We start from the raw sequence: 17,873 nt of genomic DNA on the forward strand, positions 1-17,873 counted from the left end.
TTGGCAGTTTCTTAAAAATGTTAAACATAGATTCACCATATGACCCAGCAATTCCACTCCTATGTATCTGCCCAAGAGAAAACATGTCCACACAAAGACTTGTATGTAAATCTCCACAGCAGCATTATTCATAATGGCCAAAGGTAGAAGCAACCCAAATATCTACCAATTGGTAAATGAATAAAATGAGTCATATCTACGCAGTGGAATACTATTCAGCAATGAAAATAAAGTACTGATGCATGCTACAGTGTGGATGAACCTCAAAAACACGTTAAGTGTGAAAGAAACCAGTCACAAAAGATCACATATTGTAATGATTCCATTTATATGAACTGTTCAGAAAAGGTGGAATCTAGAGACAGAAAGTAGACTAGTGGTTGCATAGGGCAGGGGTTAAGAATGAAGAGTGACTGTAAATGGGCATGAGGTTTCTTTTTGAGATAATGGAAATATTTTAATATTAGACTGTGTTGATAGTTGCATAACTCTGTAAACTTACTAAAAATCATTTATCTACAGACCTAAAATGACAGAATTTTATGGTATGTAAAATGTACCCCAATAAAACCAAACAGAGAAAGAGAACATCCAAGGGGTCAGTAAACACTTTGAAAGGTATTAACTTCATTAGTTACCAGGGAAAACCAAATTAAAATAAAAATGCTGCTACAAAATGAATCCACAATACAGTGCTATTGCACATTCCCCCAGAATGACTAAAATGAAACAGGAGGAAAATATGAAGCTTCGATGAGGGTGTGGAGCAACTGGAACTCTTATACACTGTTCGTTGGAGTGTAAATTGGTACAATATACCTTTGAAAAACTGAAGGTGAACATGCACATACCTTATAATCCAGCATTTCCAATTCTAGGTCTGCCCCTAAAACACGTGTTCACCAAAAGACACATAAGATTGTTCACAGCAGCATCATTCATAGTCACCAACTTGGAAACAACCCAAATGTCCATCGAGAGTAGAAAGAATAAATAAGTTGTGGTATATTCACAGCTCAAAAATACTACAGTACCATCAAAAAGAATGAACTCCTACCAACAACAACATGGATTTCAATCCTCAAGAAATTTAAGTTCTTTGTAAGAATTCAGACATTAAAAGTACACTGTATAATTTCACTTAAATGAGGTTCAAGAACAGGCAAACTATAGTCTTAGAAATCAGGATGATGGTTACCTTTGAGGAAGAGTGAGGGAATAAAGATTGAGATGGGGCATGAGGGGGTGCTTTAGAGGTGCTGGAAATGTTACATATTTTCACTTCTCAGCAAGCTGTACTCATGATTGACGCATTTTTTTCTGTATGTACTTATATTGATACTTCAATAAAAACATTTATTAGAATCTGTGCCAAGACCTGTACTGGGGAGAAATATTATCTAATTTTCACATTAATCCTATGAGATAGTAGGGTTCCTGTTTTATAAATGAGAAGACCAGAGGTTAGTCATTGTCATAGATTGGGTTCTCTAGAAGCAAACGTCAAGATGGAATTAGAAGTGCAGGAGATTTATTTAGGGAAATAACCTGTGTGGAGAACAAAAGGAAGTGTGAACAGGGTAAGCAGGAAGACTGTCAGTGCAGCGCTGGCACATGTGAAATGAGAAGGGGAGGAAGGAGGGTTGCATAGAGCCTCAGGCTGCAGTGCAGCTCTGCGAACACCTTGGCCAGTCAATGGGGGAGCTCCAGAGCAAAGATTGTCCACTAAGGAATCCCGAGTTGGAAAGGAATGGCTCAGCTTTCAAACCCATACAGAAGAACTCAGTCGTTAGCTGGGAGCAGCCCAGGGAGAACTTGGCCAATGCTGAGGTGAATTCTGAAGGTTAACTAATTTCTTGTAGCAGGTTCTCTCTTGAAGGGAGATCTGACCGACGCATATCCACAGCTGCCACACTCACATATTAAGTTGTTTGGAAAGTTGGGATGAATCTGTCTGAATCCAGACAGTCTCTTTATGACTACTTAAATGGAGACCTATCAAGTGTAGCTCAAATATCTATATTTCTAAAGGAAAATAATATTTGGAAACATAAAGAAGGGAGTAAAGGGCATTCCAGGCAGAGGAAATTGTATCTGAAATAAACATAGTTGAGAGTTAAGCTCCTGTATCAGGGTTCTTTGGCTGTTCTTTGGTTGTTATGGATTAAAGAAAAAGCTGAAAACTGGGTTCAGAGAAGACCTAAGGGCAGGAGACAGTGGAGAGTCCCTTTGGGCCCTCAGAAGGAATCCACTCCAAAAGGCTTCTGCACTGTTTCCTTTCACTCAAGAGCCAGGTTCCTAGGGAAGAGAATCTGCCTGGGTTTGGTTATTCCTTGGTCATGGAGGGTGCAGTACCTTGAACAATAGTCCCACTGAGAAACCCAAAGCAGAAGAAGGAATGGATATTGGGCTTTTGACAAGAAGGAGAAATGGATGCTGGGCTGATAAAAGAAACAGATGTCCTGTATAGTTATAAACCGTCACTTGATGAAGCTTAAAAAAACAAACCCATTCACCAAGTGTGAGTGAAGTGGTTCACTAAATCATTATGATCTTCAACCACAAGTTCTTTCCTCGGTAATTTTGGTAAGTGTAAGATTTAACACGTTCTAAATATGACATTTAATTTTGGGTATATGACTTCATCCTGGTCATGTTTCTCAAATCTAAATCTTCCTGGATTAGTTAGTTCAGTGTGATTATCTTGTGATAACTAGAGGACACAGAGAATCCTGTCATCTGGATTGAGCACCTGCCTGGGCATCTCAGCCATTTATTTGACCTTTAGATGCTCCATATAAAGCACTGACTCTGTATCAAGCTTTCAAATATATATTTCTCAGTTTATGGTTTCTGAAAACCCACAGTGGATACCAATGTCCACTTAAATTCCTTAAAGCGCAGTTCCAAAGTCTCCTCGAGGATCCCACACCTCTTGTGCATCCTTGATTAAAGCTCTTATTGCTAAATAATAGATAGGTATTTCTATTCTCTCTTAAGGGTAAGAGCAATGACACATTTGCATCCCCAGCGCCTAACAGTTCCTGACACATCATCGGTGAATAGTAAATGCTCGTTGAATCAAACTACAATAAGATGAACATTGTGAATCAGTAATGGAGTAACTCGTTCAGTGGTGTAACTTGTTCATGGGTGTAACTCTAAGAAAAACTTGTTGCCTCTTAGAGTCTAGCTCGTCCAAAACGCAGATACATTACAAGAACCTGCCAGTTTTCTGAAAGTTAGGAAAGTCGTGTGGGTAAATCATTTTAGAATATTGAGCCTAGGTATCCAGGCTCAGGGTCTAGGCAACCAATTATTTAAAACCATTGAGCCTAGGTACCTAGGCTCAGAATCTAGGGTCAGTCAGGGTCTAGGCAACAAAACAGAAAACCACAGTAGGTATTTTACTAGAGGAGAATCAAAAGAATTAATATAGGGGATTGTTACAGATGTTGGAGGACTGAAAGAGCAAAAATAAGACATTAAGACAACTCAGAACAACTGCAGGAAGCAGTTACCAGCAATAGGGTTGGAGGAACAGAAGGGTAGAGTATGGGATCTCCAGAACCTGGGGGCTCAGAGAAGACCCACCATATTAGAGCTCCAGCCCCAGGAAGGGTCTGCTGCCTGGCTGCCACAGCTCATCAGGCACTCAGAGGAAAGGTCCCGTGAAGATGTGGCTCAGACCTTGAGGAGAGGAGCTGCCGCTGGTTCCTCTGAAGGTGTGTGATAAGGCTGGTTCTGGAAGGGCTAAAAAGGTGGAGTTAAGGAATAGCAAGAAACAGGCAGGAAGCTTTTTTCTCTTCCTCTGCTATCCATTGTCCTAATGTCTCCAGTTGGTCCACCCTAATTGGAATGGATTCTGGAAGATACAGTTTGCAGACTTCTAGCCCCAGTATAACAGAACAGAATATAAAAGGGTTAATTTGGAGCTGAAGGACATTAAATAGGCAAATAATATACTTGGGGGCATTGTTTGACCTAGATTGTTATGTAGGGATCACTTTAAATATGATCCTCAAAAGAGGGACTAACATGCCATCTAAATGCAAATGGCAAGAATGTCACCTATTACATCGGTGTCACATTCCCTTAGCAATTTCTTTTTTTTTTTTAATAAATATATTTATTTTTTGGCTGCATTGTGTCTTCGTTGCTGCGCGCGGGCTTTCTCCAGTTACTGCGAGCAGGGGCTACTCTTCGTTGCGGTGTGCAGGTTTCTCACTGAAGCGGCTTCTCTTGTTGTGGAGCATGGGCTCTAGATGCGCGGGCTTCAGTAGTTGTGGCACGTTGGGCTCAGTAGTTGTGGTGCACGGTCTTAGTTGCTCCGCAGCATGTGGGACCTTCCAGGACCAAGGATCGAACCTGTGTTCCTTGCATTGGCAGGAGGGTTCTTAACTATTGCGCCACCAGGGAAGTCCCAGCAACTTATTTTCTTATATCAGTAAAGTTGGAATTTTAAAGACACTAAATATAGGTATAATTGCTTTACATCCATTTCACTGAGGCCCTTTATCTAACCAGCTTTCTAGTAAGACTTCATAAGGGAAGACTCGTATGATATTTATTGGCAACTAATATCTAAATAAATTCTCTGCAAATTACTTTTTCTTTATATTTCCACATAATTCTCTGTACTTCTATACCACTGAGTTTTAGCAGAGCAAGTTAGAAATTTTCAGTATGTGGTAAAGCAACAATAAATTAATAGTCTTGAAATATATCTTACAATTGATGAAATATATCTTACAACTGATGAAATATTATCTAACCCACTCTGATTAGCCAAAATACAGTGACTCAGTCTACTTTTTCATTGTGGTTCCCGTAAATTCGAATGATAGGCTTAAACTGCCTGAGTTTAAGATAGGCTTAAACTCAGCCTTTGAAAATGCACATGGATTCTAATTTCTAGCATATGACATATCCTTTGAGAAAGCCTTCCAACATTCAGTTTAATTCAGCATATTCATATCAATCCCCTACTAAGGGTATGGCAGTGAACCACAGACTTGGAGAGATGTGAACATGAGTAAAACGAAGTCAGTGCTCAGTGAGCACAAAGTCTAATTTGAGATGGACATAGACAAAATAGCTCTAAAATTGGGCAGAGTGGCAGTGTAGTGGAGATTGTCTCCAGCTGGAAGATCTGGTAGGAAGTTTTGTACAATGTGGCATTAGACCTGGGTCTTAAAGTTGGTTTCACTTTCCTGAGAGGAGTTGAAGAATGCTTTGCCAATGTCAGCTCAACAGTCTTAATATTTATCGAACATATTATGGTTCCCATTATATTAAAAGCTAAATCTTGTCTTCCCAACTTGAAACTGTGTGTGTGTGTGTGTGTGTGTGTGTGTGTGTTAGATTAACACATATGTACTCCCCTTTATCAAACTGTCTCTACTTGATCTTAAGATAGCAATGATGGGAACGAAACCACAGAAACCTTGCAGAAAATAAATTTATTTTTTGGCTGTGCCGCACCGCATGCATGATCTTAGTTCCCCAACCAGGGATCAAACCTGTGCCCCCTGCAGTGGAAGCACGGAGTCCTAGCCACTGGACCACCAGGGAATTCCCCAGAAAATTTTTTTTAATTGTTGGCATTTCCATACATAACTCTCCAAAATGCAGATAACTTAATATAATACCACAGTCTGTACTTGCTTCTATTGACTTGCCACACTGTATTCTAATTATATTTCTAATTCTAATTATAATATATTCTAATTAATTCCCTCTGGAATTAATCCCTGAGAACAAGGACTGTATGTTAACTTTGTATCTAGTATGTTACGGGAAACGGTTACTCAATAACTTTCTATTTCTATGACTATTTCCCAAGAGAGAACTTCAAGATATTTCAGTAATCCACAAAATCTTAACTTTTCTGCCACTTATTCTGTAATGTTTTTACTGAGTCTCAGCTTATCACAGCCCTTCTGGTACAGGAAACAGCACCCCTATCTCCATCACTTTGCTGTCCTTTGGTGTCCTTTTCTTCCCCAAGAATCCTTTTACACTCCTTCAAGGGACCCTGCTTTCTCCTGTCTGCTCCAAATCAAAAACCTGCTCTCAAGAGCCTCCATTTATGGCAGCATGATACAACAGAGCTAGATGGTGGTTCAGTACCTCACCCTCCTTTTAGCAGAGGAGAGAGGCCCAGAGAGGGTAATCAATTGCTCAGAATTGTACAGTTAGTTATAAGGAGATGGGATTTGGACTTAGACCTCTTAATGGCCAAAAGAGTGCTCTTTCTAACATATAATGTAGCCTTGTATTAATATGCCATTTATAGCCTAAACTAGCACTCCTTTTTCAGATATTTGCCTTCTTTCAAGATCAGAACTTAAGCTAAATTAATAACGTGGAATTTTATGTTCAATAGGATATTGGTGGGGGGGTGTCATAGAGCTCTTTTGAGGTTCGTAAAATTGTATCATACAGCTGCCTACAAAACAGCCTTATGTCACACAGGAAGTAACTCACAGCTTACATTTTATTGAGAGAAACAAGGATAACATCATTGGCATCTGCAATGTGCCAGAAACTGTGTTACAAACTTTACATGTGGGACTTCATTTCATCTTTAAAACAAGTCAATGAGGTAGCTATTATCACCCTATTCATATTTATACATGTATATACTCATAAACTTTTTATAATATAAAAAGTTATATATTTAGAAATAGGGTAGAAAAGTACAGTAGGTATTTCTCATGCTTTGTGACTGTCTTTGAAAACCCTTCCTACATCAGAGTAATCTCCCACATTGTGAATCTGGACTCCCCAAGGCAGAAGCCCAAACTCTCTTGCTCAGCACCTTGGCAGCTAGAGTGCAGGCTCTCCCAGGCAGGCGTACTCACACAAGTCTCAGTCAAAAAAAGAGCAGCATGAGGAAGCAGGTGCTGTGTTGACTCCATTTTTTCTGGCTTGGATGGTGACGAGGAGTCCGGTCTTCAGTGGCAGGAATGGTGGAGCGTCTTGTGTGTAGTGTCCACTCATCTACAGCACCAGTGGCAGCAGCACTGAGGTCTGGCTGAGGCAGTCCCGCACAGTGGTTTTGATATTGTTTCTGGCTGCGTAGGCTCCAGATCTGACTCTCCCAGAGATTCTCCAAACTATTTAATATCCCTTAATAAATCCTTACACTAGCTAGTTTAAGGAACTAGTGGCTTCTGTGGTTGGCAAGTAAGATCCCAGTTCCCAAATCAAAACCACAGTGGGATATCACCTCAGTCCCATTAGGATGACTACTATGAAGGAAAGAGGGGGGAGGAAGGGAAGGGAGAGGAAGGGAGGGCAGGGAAGGAAAAAAATGTTGGCAAGGATGTGGGAAAATAGGAACCCTGTGCACTGTTGGTAGGAATGTAAAATGGTATAGTTGCTGTGAAAAACAGTATGGTGGTTCTTCATAATTACCATATGACCCAGCAATCCCGCTTCTGGGTAGGTACCAGAAAGACTGAAAGCAGTGTCCTGAAGAGATATTTGTGCACCTATGTTCGTAGTAGCGTTATTCACAGCAACTGAAATGTGAAAGGTACATACAGTAGTCAAAATCACAGAGAAAGCAGAAGGGTGGTGGCCAGAGGCTGTGGGTGGAAAGAAGGGGAAGTTATTCTTTAATGGGTACAGAGTGTCCATTTGCAAGATGAAGAGGGTTCTGAGATATATGGTGATGATGGTTGCACAACACTGAAAGCACTTAGTACCACTGAACTGTCCACTTAAAACTGGTTAAGATGGTGTGTTGTGTGAATTTTACTACAATTTTTTTTAAAAGGTTGACAGTACCAAGTGCTTGCCTGGATCTGGAGCAACTGGAACTCTCACATATTTCTGATGGGAATGCCAAATGGTATGGCCATTTTGAAAAAACATATGGCAGTACCTCAGAAACTTAAACATACATTTACCATACAATCCAGCCGTTCCAATTCTCAATATGTACCCAAAAGAAATGAACACATATGCCCACAGAAAAATTTATTCACCAACAGGTGTCAGCGATGGAGGAAATGGCAACATGAAGGATACTTGTAGTGACAGAACTGTTCTGTAGCTTGACTTTATCAATGTGATATCACCCAGTTGTGATACTGTACTATAGTTTTGCAAAATGTTATCATTGGAGGAAACGGGAAAAAAAGTTTATGAGATCTCTACGTGAATCTAGAATTATCTCAAATTAGAAAGGTTAATTTTTTAAAAACTTTTTAAAAAATTATTTATTTATTTTTGGCTGCTTTGGGTCTTCGTTGCTGTGCACGGGCTTTCCCTAGTTGTGGCAAGCGTGGGCTCCTCTTTGTTGCGGTGCGCAGGCTTCTCATTGCAGTGGCTTCTCTTGTTGCGGAGCGCCGGCTCTAGGCGTGTGGGCTTCAGTAGTTGTGGCACACAGGCTCAGTAGTTGTGGTTCGCACGGGCTCTGGAGCGCAGGCTCAGTAGTTGTGGCACACGGGCTTAGTTGCTCTGCGGCATGTGTGATCTTCCCAGACCAGGCCTCGAACCCGTGTCCCCTGCATTGGCAGGTGGATTTTTAACCACTGAGCCACCAGGGAAGTCCCTAGAAAGGTTAATCCTTTAAAAAAACAAACAAAAAAATCCCAGACCAATACACGAATTTTCCTGGTTTCACACAACCAAAAAAGCATATACCCCAGAGATGAACCCAGGTCTGGTTCGTCCTCCATCACATGCTGTCTCCTTTCTTAGAGATCATCCCATGGGAAGCATGATGTGGTGGGAAGAGTGTGCTCTGCCAGTGGAAAGTGCTGGCTTCCTGAGTAGAAACCCTGGGAGTGTTTCTTAGTTCTCTGAGTGACGAAAAAGATGTTTTTCCTTGATTGATAGGTGTTAAGTGAATCTATAAATGTACATATGTTGTCAGTAAAGTATTAAATACATTTTAGTGTAAATGAAATTCCCACCTGAAAAGAAAACAGTATACAGAGATCATTAGTATCATAACAATAATAACAATTAAAGCTAACATGATTAGAGCACTCATTTATGTTCACAACTTTAAGAGGTAGCTGATTTCTAGGTTGCAGATGGAACAAACGAAGCCTAAGGAAGTTGAGTAACTTGCCTCACAGATGGTTCAGAGCAGAGCTGGATTTGATCCCAGGCAGTCTGGCTCCAGAGTTCATCCTCTTAATGGAAACCTCAGGTGAGATGATATTGTAGAAAAAGAAATATGTTGCTGGTGAAGGATTTCTTATCATTTAGCGGGAATATTGTTTAAATTCATATTTTTTACAGGGACCTACATGTGGATTCACTTTATTTTTTTATTTTTTTATTTTTTAGTTTATTATTTTTGGTTGTGTTGGGTCTTTGTTGCTGCCCGCGGGCTTTCTCTGGTTTCGGCGAGCGGGGGCTACTCTTCATGGTGGTGTGCGGGCTTCTCATTGTGGTGGCTTCTCTTGTTGCAGAGCACGGGCTCTAGGCGTGCAGGCTTCAGTAGTTGTGGCTCACGGGTTCTAGAGTGACAGGCTCTAGAGTGCAGGCTTAGTAGTTGTGGTGCACAGGCTTAGTTGCTCCACAGCATGTGGGATCTTCCTGGACCAGGGCTCGAACCCATGTCCCCTGCATTGGCAGGCGGATTCTTAACCACTGCGCCACCAGGGAAGTCCCGTGGATTCACTTTAGATGCTTCACAATAATATCTCACTACTAATATTTGACAATGAGCCATTCTTATGAAAGCTATTTACAAGAACAGGATTTCCCATGTGGTGGTAACTATGATCTTCATTTAATCCTTGGCATGCATGCAGCTTAAAGATGACTTTATGAAACTATTTAGATCTTTTGGATCAATGGACGCCTAAAAATTCAATGTGAAATGTATCTAGGGTGGGTGCCAAAAATATTCTTTACTTATTCTTTAAGTAAAGAATATTTTTAAAATGCAAATAATTTCTACTTCCTGCCCTCCTCCTCCACCTTGTCACACACGTGAATATTTGTTTTGATACTGGGTTTTCTTTTTTTTTTTTCCGCTGTACACGGGCCTCTCACTGTTGTGGCCTCTCCCGTTGCGGAGCACAGGCTCCGGACGCGCAGGCTCAGCGGCCATGGCTCACGGGCCCAGCCACTCCGCGGCATGTGGGATCTTCCCGGACCGGGGCACGAACCCGTGTCCCCTGCATCGGCAGGAGGACTCTCAACCACTGCGCCACCAGGGAAGCCCCAAGTAAATTGTTCTTTCTTTTTTATTTTTTGCGGTATGCGGGCCTGTCACTGTTGTGGCCTCTCCCGTTGCGGAGCACAGGCTCAGCGGCCATGGCTCACGGGCCTAGCCACCCCGCGGCATGTGGGATCTTCCCGGACCAGGGCACGAACCCGTGTCCCCTGCATCGTTAGGCGGATTCTCAACCACTGCACCACCAGGCAAGCCCTGATAACTGGGTTTTCTTAAGGCAGATTTACACTTCTTTAACCATGTAATTAGAGCTATTTAATTTAAAGCCACAGTGTGGTACAACAGGTGGAAAGAATACAACTCAGAATTGAGACACAGGTTCTAGCCCTGTTTGTTGCCTAGGACAAATTTTTTTTTAACATCTTTATTGGAGTATAATTGCTTTACAATGGTGTGTTAGTTTCTGCTTTATAACAAAGTGAATCAGCTATATGTATACATATATCCCCATATCCCCTCCCTCTTGCATCTCCCTCCCACCCTCCCTATCCCACCCCTCTAGGTGGTCACAAATCACTGAGCAGATCTCCCTGTGCTATGCGGCTGCTTCCCACTAGCTATCTAGTTTACATTTGGTAGTGTATATATGTCCATGCTGACAAAGGATTAATCTACAAAATTTGGTTTTTTGACTCCTAAAAAGTCATTTAGATTTTTGGTAGCTGTTTCCTCAAATGCCAAATGTGCCCTCTCTCCTTCACAGAACCTAGTGAAGTGTTTTGAGAAGCAAAAAGTACAATGTGAATTCCAGCCCTCCAAGGTCTATCTCACTTCCTCCAGGGAAGACACTCACTGGGAGGGGAGGCAGGAGAGCGGGCTGTGCATGATGACACAGTGCTTGGTCTCCGGAAAGTCTCTTCTCAGCCTCCAGAGCCCAGCGTGGTATCTGACCCAGGTCAGCACCTAGCAGAAGTCTGCTTTCCAAACAGCTATTTCTGTGCCATGGCTTTAAGCTGAAGTTCACGAAGTAATTTATGTTCTTTCTTATTTATTGTCTCATAAATTTTTTTTGACATTTACCTTTTCCCTAGAATGTAATGATTCAAAAATCATACAAGCCCAGAAATGTACATAGACTGTCTACAATTAAGTGAGGTTAGCAATCATCTGTCCAGAGTGGCAGAGATGTACACCATGAGATCTGGAGACTTGTCTCCTGAAGAAGGATCACCGTGTACATTGTCTCACACAGTGGTGGCCCAGGGCCAACCACATAAACCCTCCGGGGTTTCGTGTTAATCTTGCTGAGCCCTCACAGTATTTGGGTTCGTTGGCAAAAGTACCGGGTGGTTGTTTTAAAATCTGAAGATGCTAAAAAAGTATTGACGTTGTTAAATGTAGACTCAGAAACAAAGAAAGCTTTTAGAAGAAGAGGTGCTTTAAAAGAATGGCTTATCATATATAAAATGCAATGAGTACCTAAAGGGAAAAATACACACAAAATAACTAAGGTTATGGTGATTAGGGATGAAAACACTTTATTCTGTTTTTGGTTGGGTCCACATAGAAAGTCAAGGATGATAGGCTTTTATTTAAATTGACTTTCCAGTATTTACACTGATTCACCTTTACTATCTCCAGATAAGGGAGAAAGTTATTTACACACACCCGGTTTTGTGACATTTAAGCAGTGGCTGTTCAGGAAGAACCTGTCTGACACTTGGCTTCTCTTTAAGTTGTTCACAAGATGTTCTTAGTTGTTTTAACTCCATTCGCCACTACAGCATGGGCTTTGGAAACAGGTGGAGTCGGGTTTGAAACCTGCTGTCGGCCCAGGATAGCTGGGTGGTCTTGACTACGGGGACCAACCTCTCAGAGCCTCAGCTTCTTCTTCAGTAAGATGGGGTAGTTAATAATGCCGACCAGTGAACAAATCCAACCACATAAGATTGTTATAAAGATTAGAGATAATATAGATATTGAGCCTGAAACGTAAGTACCCCTAAAGGGTAGTTATGAACTCTTTTCTGTATGTGCCCTGGAAACAATTTCTAAATCCACTTAAAGCAGAGAAAGTAAATTCAAGTATTTCCTCAAGCGGCTGTATAGCGTCATTTTAAGATCACAGTGACTAAGCTCACTTTTCCTTACAGGAAGCATAATAGGGGGTGGCGGGGAAGCTTGAACCATTGCCCTGGTTTAAGCACTCAGATGAGGCCCCAGGATTCTGCCCAACCTCACGGAACTTTGCTTTTCAGAGTTGGGAACTGCACACAGAGGAATTTGCTGAGCCACTGTGATAAGGAAGCGTAATGACAAGACTTACCTTCCTGGCAACTTAAAAAAAGGAGGGTACTACATTGCGTGTAATATGTACTTTGGGTCAACTCCCAATGTCCTATACATTAACTCAAGAATCCTGACAACCACTTCTACTGTGTTAGGTAGTTCTAGCAAACGGGCTAGGAGCAAAGGGTCTGTAGTCAGACTGCCCTCATTCCTGTCCCCACTTCACAACTCGCTAGTTTTGTGTCCTTAGACACGTGACTTATCCATTCTAAAACTCACTTTCCTCATCTGAAACCCAGGATAATATTGATGCCCATCTCCTAGGGTTGTTGTAAGGCTCATACATAAAATATTCTTAGCTTAACGCCTGCCACGAAGTAAGCACTAGTTAAATAATTATTGCTGTTGTTGGTTGGCCAATAGTCACTATCTTGCACAAAATCAAACACCAGTAAGAAGGTAGAAGTGCTGGTCTTCTGACTCCAAATCCCAGGCTCTTTCTCTTACCATGTGTTACTCTACTGAATGTTTATTGCTTTCTTAAATGATTAAAATACCACAGTGCTGTTTGTGTTATCCAGGGGCACTGAAGTATTCTCTCTAATTATGCAGAGGTGCAAATCAAAGATCGCTCCAAGTAGAAAATCATAACATTGTTTCACTGTTCTTTGCGCTTGCTTGAGAAAAAGAACCCACATATCAGACCATTTCTCACCCTCCCAGGAACTCTGCTTCCTGGGAGTTACAATTCTTTGATATCAAAGCCAGTTCCAGTCGTGCCAGCTGAAAGGGCTGACTGCATTTTGACAGCGTAGAGGCCATAGCATTCTCTCTGTTTGGGGCCAAGTGGTGACGTCAACTGTTTGTCTCCCTTTCAAAGTTGTTCTCTCGTATTTTGCTCCAACTTCCTCCAAATATGACTGGTACAACTGCAGGTGCCACCAGCTCTCTGGCTCATTGCTTAGTTAGGCTTAAATGACTGTGCGCTTGCTCCCTGCTTCCCTATTGGGCTTGGCACAGCTCCAGGCTGCTTGGGTACTGAAGCCTGTGACGTCCATGAAGTTAGTTTTCCAGACTAACTTTAACCTGGAATGAACTTCAGACAAGGTAGCTCTGGAGAAATTCATATTGACTTTCCTACCTCATTTACAAATAATTTTTAAATTGTCAAAGAGAAACATTCACCGACATAGACCATACCCTGGGCCATAAAACAAACCTCAACACGTTTGAAAGAAATTAAATCACACAAAGGGATTTCTCTGAAAACAATGGAATTAAACTAGAAATTGATAGCAGAAAGATATCTGGAAAATCTGTTTTAAAAAAGTTGGAAATTAAAACAGCACAGTTCAGAATAGCCCATGGTTCAAATAGGAAGTCATGAAGGAAATTATAAAATATTCTGAGCAGAATGAAAATGAAAGTACAACATATCAAGATGTCTGGGATGCATTTAAAGTCGTACTTAGAGGAAATTTTATGGCATTAAAGGCTTATATTAGCAAAGAAGAAAGATCTAAAATTAATGATCTCTGGGACTTCCCTGGTGGTCCAGTGGTTAAGGCACCACGCTCCCAATGCAGGGGGCCCAGGTTCGATCCCTGGTCAGGGAACTAGACCCCACCTGCCACAACTAAGAGTCCGCATACCGCAACTAAAAGATCCTGCATGCCACAACTAAATATCTCGCATGTCGCACGAAGATCCCACACGCGGCTATGAAGATCCCGCGTGCCGCAACTAAGACCTGGCACAGCCAAATAAATACTTAAAAAATAATAATAAAATAAAATTAATGGTTTAAGATTTCATCTTAAAAAACTAGAAAAAGTAGCTAAAAGCAAAGCAAGGTGAAGGAAGAAAATAATAGAGATGAAATCAGTGAAATTGAAAACCACAGAGGAAATCAATTAAGTCAAAAGCTGTTTCTTTTAAAAAATCAACAAAATTTGTAAGCCTTAGTCAAACTGATCAGGAAAAAGAAGGAAAAAACCCCCCAAATTACTAACATCAAAAATGACAGATGGTGGCGCAGTGGTCGAGAGACCGCCTGCCGATGCAGGGGACGCAGGTTCGTGCCCCAGTCAGGGAAGATCCCACATGCCGTGGAGCGGCTGGGCCCGTGAGCCATGGCCGCTGAGCCTGCGCGTCCGGAGCCTGTGCTCCGCAATGGGAGAGGCCGCAACAGTGAGAGGCCTGTGTACCCCCGCCCAAAAAAAAAAAAAAAAAAGAAATAGATACCCTGAATAGTCCTATATTTTATATAATAAAGAAGTAGAATTTGTAATTAAAAACATTTCAAAAATGAAAATTCCAGATGGCTCTACTGGCATATTTTACCAAACATTTAAGGAATAAATAATAACAATTTAATATAAACTTCTCCAGAAGATAAAGGAGAAGGAAACACTTGCCAACTCATTTTATGAGATCAGCATTACCTTGATACCCAAACCAGACAAAGTCATGAAAATTAAACTATTAATATCTCTCAGAAACAATGTAAAAATCCTTAATAAAATATTATTAATGAACTCCAGCAGTGTATCAAAATGATAGAACACCATAACCAAACTGGTTTTATCCCAGGAATGTAAGGTTGGTTCAACATTTTAAAATCAATCACAGTAATTCACTATATCAACAGACTAAACAAGAAAAGTCATTATTTCAATAGATGCAGAAAAGTATTTGACAAAATTCTCCATCCATTCATTATTAAAAACAAAACAAAACAAAAAAACACCTTTCAGCAAATTGCAATTAAAAAGAACTTTCTCTGGACTTCCTTGGTGGTCCAGTGGTAAAGAACCTGCCTTCCAATGCAGGGGACACGGGTTCGATCCCTGGTTGGGGAAGTAAGATCCCACATGATGCGGGGCAGCTAAGCCCACGCGCCACAACTACTGAGCTCTCACGCCTCAACGAGAGAGCTCGTGTGCCACAAACTACAGAGCCCACATGCTCAGGAGCCTGCACACCGCAACTACAGAGCCCATGCGCCCTGGAGCCTGCGTTCCACAACTAGAGAGAGAAAACCTGCACTCCACAAGTAGAGAGAAGGCTGTGTGTGCCACAACGAAGAGCCCGCGCGACAACAAAGGATCCTGCACGCCTCAGGGAAGACCCCCGCATGCCACAACTAAGACCCGACGCAGTCAAAAAATAAATATTAAAAAAAGAACGTTCTCAATCTAATAAACAGCTTCTGTGTTAGTTCTATATTGCTGTGTAACAGCCCCAAAGCATAAATGTCAAACAATGATTATCTCACAGTCTCTGGAAGCTGGGAATCTAGGTATGACTTAGCTAGGTGCCTCCGAATCAAGGTCTCTTACAAAAGTGAACTTATGTTGTCAGCTGGGGCTACGAGCTCATCTGGAGACTCACTGGAGCAGGAGCAGGGGTGGTGGTAGGGAGATCCACTTCCAAGCTCACTCACAAGATTGTTGGCAGCATTCAGTTCCTCACAGAATACTGCATTGAGTGACTATGTTCTTCTTGGCTGTTGGTCGCCTCAATTCCTTGCCATAGGGCAGCTCACAACATGGCATCTGGATTCCCTCAGAGGCAGTGAGCAAGAGAGTACAAGAGAGTACTCAAGGCAGAAATCACAGTCTCTTTGTAACCTAATCTCAAAAGTGATATTCCATTACTTTAAACATATTTTATTCCTTAGAAGCAAGTCAGTAGGTCAAGCCTACACTGAATATACAAGGGGAGTATACAAGGGCATGAATACCATGAGTCAGGGATCATTAAGGGCCATCTTAGAGACTGCCTACCACAACCTCTACAAAGAAATCTAGTTAGTGCAGGATACCTAGTGGTGCAAGATTGAATGTTTTCCTCCTAAGATCAGTAATAAGGATGTCTGCTCTCACCACTTCTATTTGATATTACACTGGAGGACGGACATACCAAGTGCAATAAGGCAAGAAAAAGAAAGAAAAGGCATACCAGTTAGGAAAAACTAAAACTGTCCCTATTTGTAGATGACTGTCTACATAGAAAAGCTCAAGGAATTTACAAAAACCTTCTAGAACTTGTAAGTAAGAAAACGCAAATCAGCATATGAAAAACTGCTCAATGTTAGTCATTAGGGGAATGCAAATTAAAACCACAAGAGACCATTACCCACCTTTTAGAATGACTGAGTCAAAAGAACTGAATACCAAGTGTTGGCAAAGAGGCAGAAATTGGAACATTGCTGGCAGGAATGTAAAATGGTACAGTCACTTTGGAAAACATTTTGGCAGTCACTTACAGTAACACATACTTAACATATGACCCAGCAGTACTCCTAGGTATTGTTTTCCCAAGAGAAATGAAAACATATGTTCACACAAAAGACCATTCATGAATATTTACAGTGGCTTGGTTTATAATCACCAAAACTGGAAACAACTCAAATGTTCTTCAACTGGGAGTGGATAAACAATATCCATACAATGGAATAGTACTCAGTAATAAAAAGGAATGAACTACTGATAAATGCAACAATATGGATGAATCTCAAATATATTAATACTAAGTGAAAGAAGATTAGCCTCAAAAGGCTACATAATGTATAATTCCATTTATATGACATACTGGAAGAGGCATAACTATAGAGACAGAAAACACATCAATGGTCGCCATTTGCAAACCATTTTTGGGAGGTTCACCTCCAGCCCATCCCTGGACTCCATCTATATGCCACTCCATTTTCAAGGCAGCCACCAATCTCTCTCCTCCCAGCTCCAGCTCCTTCCTGAACCCTATCCTGATTTACATTTAGTGGCACGCTGCTTGGCACAGGATTGGTCCCCGTTTAGTAGGCAGTATGCAAATTTTCTCTCCTCAGCTATGGCTTCCAGGCAACACCCATCTCAATGCTGGGCATATGGAATGGGATAGATGATAAAGTACTGAGGCAATCTGCCCAGTGGCGAATTACCCTATTTCGTGATTTCCTCCAAGTCCGTTAATTTTCCATCATTGTGCTCCGTTCGACCTGAGCGAGTAGGAGCCAGCCGGGAGAAGGATGTAAATAAGGAACGTAATATAGGGCAGGCTCTGTAAGCCTCCATCTCCCACATTATAAGCCCAGCTCTAGTGGAAGTCAATGGTCAAGCACCGCCCCACCCCACCCCAACTCCCAAGCTAGTGGGGGTACGTGCAGACTCTAACCAATTTCAGTCATCGTACTGTCATCATACTTCCTCTTTTCCTCTGCCCCTTTCTCTCATTCATTCATTACTGGCTGCTACAGCACTGACCAGGAGAGACACAGAAGCTGCCCTCAAGGCATTCACAGTCTCGCGGAGAATACAGGGGAGTAATCACAGTTATCACACGGTGTGGTACAGGCTGCGTGGGGTGAGGGGCTCCTAGCGCAGGCGTCTTCCCGGCAGACTCTGCCAGAGCTGCGTCTTCCACGACCTGCTGG

At 41.7% G+C, this 17,873-nt stretch overlaps 1 long non-coding RNA gene across 1 annotated transcript; it reads right to left on the minus strand.

The window, feature by feature from the left end:
- Positions 1 to 6,496: 6,496 nt before the first annotated feature.
- Positions 6,497 to 17,712, minus strand: LOC137223882 (uncharacterized). The gene is made up of 3 exons (XR_010943110.1): positions 16,584 to 17,712; positions 9,092 to 9,167; positions 6,497 to 8,930 (listed from the first exon to the last, which is right to left on the minus strand). It is a non-coding gene; the product is annotated as an uncharacterized lncRNA (long non-coding RNA).
- Positions 17,713 to 17,873: the final 161 nt, after the last annotated feature.

Source organism: Pseudorca crassidens, chromosome 1 (assembly GCF_039906515.1).
Source record: "Pseudorca crassidens isolate mPseCra1 chromosome 1, mPseCra1.hap1, whole genome shotgun sequence".
Taxonomy (NCBI): Eukaryota; Metazoa; Chordata; class Mammalia; order Artiodactyla; family Delphinidae; genus Pseudorca; species Pseudorca crassidens.